Source organism: Acomys russatus, chromosome 10 (genome assembly GCF_903995435.1).
Source record: "Acomys russatus chromosome 10, mAcoRus1.1, whole genome shotgun sequence".
In the NCBI taxonomy this organism is placed as follows: Eukaryota; Metazoa; Chordata; class Mammalia; order Rodentia; family Muridae; genus Acomys; species Acomys russatus.
Window position 1 is genome coordinate 22,410,937 of NC_067146.1, and position 8,063 is coordinate 22,418,999.

Sequence of the window (8,063 nt, forward strand, 5' to 3'; positions counted from 1 at the left end):
CACCCATCGATAGTACATTTTTCTGCCCTCATCAGGGAATCGTCGTGTAGTACATGGCAATTAACAGAGAGAGACCTACAGCAGGTCAACAAGCAAATAATAAAGCTCTGTGTAGTTCTGCATTCTCAGTGGGACAGATACATCACAGCCTTTCTCCTGAGGCCCAGGGAACATATCTGGAAGAGGCAGAAAGACTGTAAAACTTAAAGGTGGCAGCTGACTATAAGAAAACTGTTTTCCAACCATAACATGAGAGATAATATTTATGAAGTTACATCAATTGTGAAAGCACTCACAGACCTTTACATGTTCAAGGCAAACAGAATCCCAACATGCATGAAGGTGGCGAAGTGGGCATAATGTCCTGACCTTAGCTGAGGAGGTATCGGCTTTTGATAGCTGCTTGGACAGAATCTAGCTTTTCAAAGAGTGTGAGCCCTGGTATATTAACTACACTCCTGAGCAGATCCTATATCTAAAATATTATCATGGGTTAAAAAAAATAAATAGACCAAGAAGTTTGATGATTACAGGGGTCAATTGAAGGTGGAATGAATATGATCAAAATATGTTTTACAATGTTCTCAAAGAATTAATTAAACACTTAAAAATAAAAATTTGTAAAAGGAATTGAAAGAGAGAACATATTTACAAACCATACATCTGGAGAAAAATTTAAATAATATTGAATTACTGCTGAGGCCTATAGCTGGGAATTTTTATTTAATAAAATTCTTGATTTTTGCATTCCACAATAAAAATTACTTAAGGAAGACTTACATACAACCTGTTAAATTTAATGTGTGATTTAGTATTCCCTCCTTCCCTCTTCTGCACTATTTGGTGAATTTAGTGCACAAAATAATGAATAAAACTGGTGATGCTTACCAATATTTAAGGCATAATTTGTTTTTAATATAAGTCTGAGAACTGAAATTGAAAAAAAATCATGAATTGACATCCTACTTTTCTGCTTTGTATATCTGTATACATATATCCGTACATTTGGTCCTCCATATGTGTGAATTCCACACCTATAAATTCAACCAACCACATGCCAAAATAGTCACAAAATAAAATTATTTGTAAGTTTAATGAATGTATAGATTTGTTTTTCTTTCTCATTGTTCGATAAATAATAGAGTATTACAATATATATTTGCATAGTGGTCATAACCTATTAGGTATTAACATTTGTCCATAGATCATTTAAAGAATATGGGTGTGTGAGAGTTATATGACTTTATGTATAGACTGTGATTTTAAATAAATCTGTAGATTTTGGAGACCTGGAATTCTGCTCTTCTAGATGCCAAGATATGATACCATGATAACATATATAATCACATACTTCATATAAAATGATATGAATATAATGGTACATATTCAAAATAAGTATCAAAATTATTTAATAATCCAGATATGAATGATGATGGTAGATGTGACACCTGTACTCTGGGAATGGTCAATATAGGTTAAAGACAAAAACCTATCTCTAATCCTGGCTTGTTTCTCAAGAACCGTGATTTTGTGCAGAGTGATAAATATGGATCTATTTGCATTTTTCTACATGTAGACATCCAGTTAGACAAGCACCATTTGCTGAAGATGCTATCTTTATTCCATTGTATGGTTTTTGCTTTTTTGTCAAAAAAATCAAGTTTCTATATGTGCGTGGATTTATTTATGGGTCTTCAATTTGATTCCATTGATCAATGAGACTATTTCTATGCCACACCCATGCAATTTTAATTGCTGCTGCTCTACAGTATAGCTTGAGATCCATGATGAAGATTCATCTGGAAGATCTTTTATTCTGGGTTTTTTGTTTTTCTATATGAAATTAAGAGTTATTTTTTCAAAGTCTGTAAAGAATTGATAGGGATTGCATTGAGTCTGTAGATTGCTTCTGGTAATTTGGTCATTTTTACTATGTTGATTCTCCCAGATCCATGAGCATGGGAGATCTTTCCATCTTCTGATATCTTCAATTTCTTTCTTCAGAAACTTGAAATTTTTTTCATATAAGTCTTTCACTTGCTTGGTTAGAATTGCACTAAGATACTTTATATTAGGTGTGGCTATTGTGAAGGGTGTGGCTCCCCTGAGCTATTGTGAAGGGTGTGGCTCCCCTGACTTCTTTCTCAGCCCCTTTGTAATTTGTATACAGGAGGGCTACTTGATTTTTTAAAATTGATTTTGTATCTAGCCGCTGAAGGTGTTTATCAGCTATAGGAGTTCCTTGGTAGAATTTTGGTGGTCATTTATGTGTACTAGCATATCACCCATAACTAGTGATACTTTGACTTGTTCCTTTGTAATTTTTATTCCATTTATTTCCTTTAGTTGTCTTGTTGCTAGAGATAGGAAGTCAACTACTATATTGAAGAGATAGAGAGAGAGAGTGGACAGCCTTGTCTTGTCTCTTATTTCAGTGGAATTGATGTAATTTTTTTCTCCATTTAGTTTGATGTTGGTTATAGGTTAGTTGTATGTTGCCTTTACCATGTTTAGATATGTTCCTTGTATCACTGATTTCTCCTAGGCTTTTTAACATGAATAGGTGTTGGATTGTGTCAAATGCTTCTTCAGCATCTAAGGAGAAGATCGCATGATTTTTTTTCTTCCGGTTTGCTTATATAATTGATTACATTGATGAATTTATGTATTTTGAAGCACCTCTGCCTGGGATAATGTCTACTTGGTCATGGTGGGTGAGATTTTTTTATGTGTTCTTGGATTCTTTTAGAGCTCAACATAAAACCAGACACACTAAATCTGTTAGAAGAAAATGTGGAGAAGAGCTATAAACTCATTGGCACAGGAGACAACTTCCTAAGCAGAATACCAATAGCTCAGGCTCTAAGATCAATAATTAATAAATGAGACCTCAGGAAATTGAAAAGCTTATATAAGGCAAAGGACACTGTCAACAGAACAAAAATGACAGCAAACTCACTGGGAAAAGATATCCACCAAACCTACACCCGACAAAGAGCTAATATCCACAATATATAAAGAATTCAAGAAATTAAATACCAACAAAGAGAATAATCTACTTTTAAAGTGTAGTACAGAGCTAAACAGAAAATTCTCAACAGAAGAATGTCAAATGGCATAGAAACACTTAAAGAAATGCTCAAGTTCTTGGTCATCAGGGAAATACAAATCAAAATGACTCTATGATTTCATATTTCACCTCATAATTGCTAAGATCCAAACTCAAGTGACAGGACATGCTGGTGAGGATGTGGAGAAAGGGAAACACTCATCCATTGCTGGTGGTAGTGCAAAATTATACAACCACTTTGTAAATAAATCTGGCACTTTCTCGGAAAACTAGAAATAGTGCTACCTCAAGACCCAGATATACCACTCTTAGACATATTCCTGAAAGAGGCTCCACCATACAACAAGGACATTTGCTCAACTGTGTTCACAGCAGCTTTCTTTGTAATTGCCAGAATCTGGAAACAACCTAGATGTCACTCAATTGAAGAATGGATAAAGAATCTGTGGAACATTTACACAGTGGAATACTATCAGGTATTAAAGACTAGGAAAGCTTGAAATTTGTAGGCCAATAGATGGAACTAGAAAAGATCACTGAGTGAGGTAACCCAGACCCAGAAAGACACATGTGATATATACTCACTTATAAGTGGATATTAGACCAACATAGATGTCCTCTGAGAGACTCCACCTAGTGAGGCATCGGGACAGATACTGGGACTCACAGCTAAAATCTGGGAAGAACGCTGAATGTTGTATGGAAAAGTAGGGGGATGGAAGGTCCAGGAGGGGTCAGGAGCACCACAAGGATACCATCAAGCAGGTGGATCTGGACACAGGGGGGTCTGCACAGGCTAATGCAACAACCAAGGACAATGCATGTAGAGATCCTAGAACCCCTGTTCAGATGTAGGCGATGGACAGCTTATTCTTCACTTGGTAGGGGAGGACTTCTGGTGTACCTCTGCCAGGCACTTTGGTGCCCACAATTTGAGCACTTCCCTTTGGCAGGAGGACCTTGTGGGCATACAAAGGAAGGGGATGCAGGCTATCATGATGATACCTGATAGGCTGTACCCAGACAGAAGGGGAGGAAGACCCCCATGAAAAAAGATCTAGGGGAAGAATAGAGCAGAAGAAGGGATGGTGGGAATGGAAAGATAAGAGGAAGGGGGTAATAATCTGGGTATAATGTGAATAAATTATAATAAATTTTTTTAAATGGACAGTGGTTTTTGAGACTGGAATATACAGATATATTTATTCAGATTTAGATGAAATCATAACTTTAAATTAGAACAAAACAAAGAAAATATGATCTTCATCAATTGCTTTAAAGCAGATATTAAACACTGACACACAAAATACAAGATATGTAAGCTAGACATAAAAGCACAATTAAAATAAATGAGTGAATGTGACATCTACACATGTTGATAGGGCAATTTTACCACAACATATTTGTGTGGCAGTTGAGTATGAATATTAGTAAGTACACTTCATTGGTGTAAAACTATTTTTTTATTTTTTATTATTAATTTATTCTTGTTACATCTCAATGGTTATCCCATCCCTTGTGTCCTCCCATTCTTTGCTCCCTCCCCTTTTCCCCTTATTCCCCTCCCCTATGACTGTTCCTGAGGGGGGATTACCTCCCCCTGTATATGCTCATGGGGTATCAAGTCTCTTCTTGGCAACCTGCTGTCCTTCCTCTGAGTGCCACCAGGTCTCCCCCTCCAGGAGACATGGTCAAATGTGAGGCACCAGAGTATGTGAGAAAGTCATATCCCACTCTCCACTCAAGTGTGGAGACTGTTCTGACTATTGGCTAGATCTGGGTAGGGGTTTAAAGTTTACCACCTGTATTGTCCTTGGCTGGTGCCTTAGTTTGAGCGGGACCCCTGGGCCCAAATATGCCTATCATAATGTTCTACTTGTAGGTTTCTAGGACCCTCTGGATCCTTCTACTTTGCCATTCTCCCCTATACACTATGGAATACTACTCAGCTATTAAAAACAAGGAATTCCCGAAATTTGTGGATAAATGGATTGAGCTAGAAATGATCATAATGAGTGAGTTAACCCAGAAGCAGAAAGACTCAAATGGTATATACTCACTTATATCTGCATACTAGCCCAAGGGACATGTCCCACCAAAGCCTTCACTTACCAGGAAACTGGGACAGAAGGGAGGACATCCTATTGGGACTCTAGATGAGAGAAACATGGGAGAGTGTAAAACTATTTTTAATGGGCTAAAATGACTAAAATAACAAACTTTGACACTAAAGATCTTTTCATTAAGAAGTTAGAATATTATTAGAGAATAAATGTATTGAGGAACAATTAATGCAATAACATCCATTTTCCTACTATGAAGCTGAATTATTTTTAAAAGTAGACAGCTTATCTAAACAATTGAAAAGTAGTTAGATATTAAACTCCAACATAGCAATATATAGAATGTTTTTATCAATCTACCTTCTTTTCAATCATTTCAACATTCCTGTTGACCATTGTTTCTGTTCCTCTAGAATTTTCTTCATTAAAATGTCATATAGGACTAGAGAGAGCTTAGTGGGTAAAGAGATTCCTACAAAAGCCTGAGGACCTAAGTTCAGATGCCCAACACCCACATAAGAGTCTGGGCATAGCAGAATATATTGGTAATTCTAGAATGAGGGGAAGAGACAGGCAGAAACTGTGGACTCACTGGCCACTCAGCTTAACCTAAAATGATGAGTTCTAGATTCTTGGAAATACCTTTTCTCAAAAAGAAATAAAGGTAGACACCTGAAGTCAACTTCTGTCTAATACATGTACAAAATGCTCAGGTGAATGTACCTTCCCATATATTCACACACACACACACACACACACACACACACACACACACACACACACACACACACACACACACACTGTGGCAAGGGGTCATGTAACTGTAGAGTTGAGAGAAATTGGTAACTACCTCCATCAGTTAACTGTATGTTTTCTATGCTGAGCACAAACTTCCTAGAGATACAACCCTTTGACCATGTTTTTTGAGATTTTATTTGTTGTATATAAGGAAAAGGTATCCCTTTATACCAGTTAGTAATATTGTATTATAAGCATCTACCAAAATTATTATTATGCATTGATGTACATTTGGTTTGTTCATAGTTTCTGGCCATCTTATTTAAACATTATAAAATATTTACATGCAAATTTTATGCAGTACTTTGTTTTTACTGCTCTTACTTTTTATTATGAGTTTCCCCAGACTTAGTTATGAAACAGAACAAAAATATTATTTGAGTCGAATCCCAAGTTTCTCTAAGTGAAGAGTCTGGTGCATTCCAGTGCCATGTTCTACTCAGTTCCATATCAACCTACAATCACAATTAGAGCAGGCTAGGGCTGACATCGCATGTGAGTTTGGGATCATCCACCCAAATCTCTAGCTGTTTGCACAATCTAGTTCCTTGAGATGTAGGACTGAGGACCTCATTTACTCAGGCGTCAACAGAAGGCCTTCTGCTTTCCTGAAGGTTATTCTGCTCTTTCTGCCACACAACCCCCACCCCTGCAATTCCTACCTCCTCAAAGCAGCAGATGGGCTCTCTTTTCTTGTTGGTATTTTCTGGTTTTATAGTGAGAATTTATAAGGGAGCGATGTTCTCATCATCAGTTAAACCAACTGAACCAATGAATATCGTGCCCAGTTATTTACATATCCTCTAGCAGTTATTTGCCTTCTATCTAACATATGCATCACAACAAACCCCATGGATGGCCAATGGTATCACATCTTCAAAATAAAAATGGTGAGGGAGTAAACAGCTCATCCTTAACTTAGTCTTCCTTAGCATGGGTATATTTGTAACTTTTAATATTTTGATAGGGCACACTACAGAATATATCTCAAAAATATTTTGTTTTTGAAGGTAGGAACAAAGATTACTTCCTTCCTCTTAGAAATACTAAGAGTGGAATATACTGGGAATGTCCAGAGGTAAATACAAACATCTGTGCCTATTGAAAGTAGACAATGCTTAACTATCAGTGATTGAAATTCATGGACCAAGGATTAATAGTTATTCTTGTGATGTGCTAAATAGACTTCATATACTACAGAATAATGAAAAGAACAGACAGAATTTAAAGTAACATGTTACTTCAGAAACAACAAATACAACCACATCAAAACATCAAACTTCTTCAGTTTTACAAAAAGGTTACCACAACAGGATGTTTGAGTCTTAAATCTATATATTAGATACAAATAGATATACAGTATCTATTATATAGCTATCATTTATCCATAATTTGTGGCTTGCCAACAGTCTGTAAACATAAATAGATATAGTTTTTTTAGAATGTGCTTATCACCCAATGAATCTAGTTCCCACAGGGTTTGCAAATCTACAAACTGAGGTTTGTTTGTCTTAGTTTTATGACACAATGATTCAACTCCTTGAAAAACAAGTATGAGTGTGTGTTGTGGTTTGTGTGTGTGTATATATATATATATATATATATATATATATATATATATATATATATATATATATATAAAGACTGGCTATAAAAATCTGTTTGGCAATCTCACTAAAGATTGGATAAGCTCACACAGGAATTGGGTCACAGACTACACTGACCTCTGACCACTGACTTCTTTTCTGAAGTTTGATACAATCCAAAGAGGCTATGTCCTGTTCTGAGCCAATATCCTGGCAAATAGGCCCACTCCCCTTCAATCCACACTACTCATTTTTCTACTGAACTACCCTGCTGAATTCCCTACCTTCATAGCATTTCATCCATGTAACATTATTGCCTATTTGCAAAAGTCAGAACTATTTTTGCAGATGAATACCTTAATGTATTTTATAAAGGCCTCTGTACTAAATAAATTCACAAATGTTTAATTTTACACCTTAAGTGATTTTTTCTGGCAATGTTTTCCTTCCTACTAAGCTAAATAAATGTTGACTCTCATTTGTGACAGATGGCTCACTTCTAAGGTCCCACAATAGTCATTTAGATACTTAAAATCTTGTAGAAAA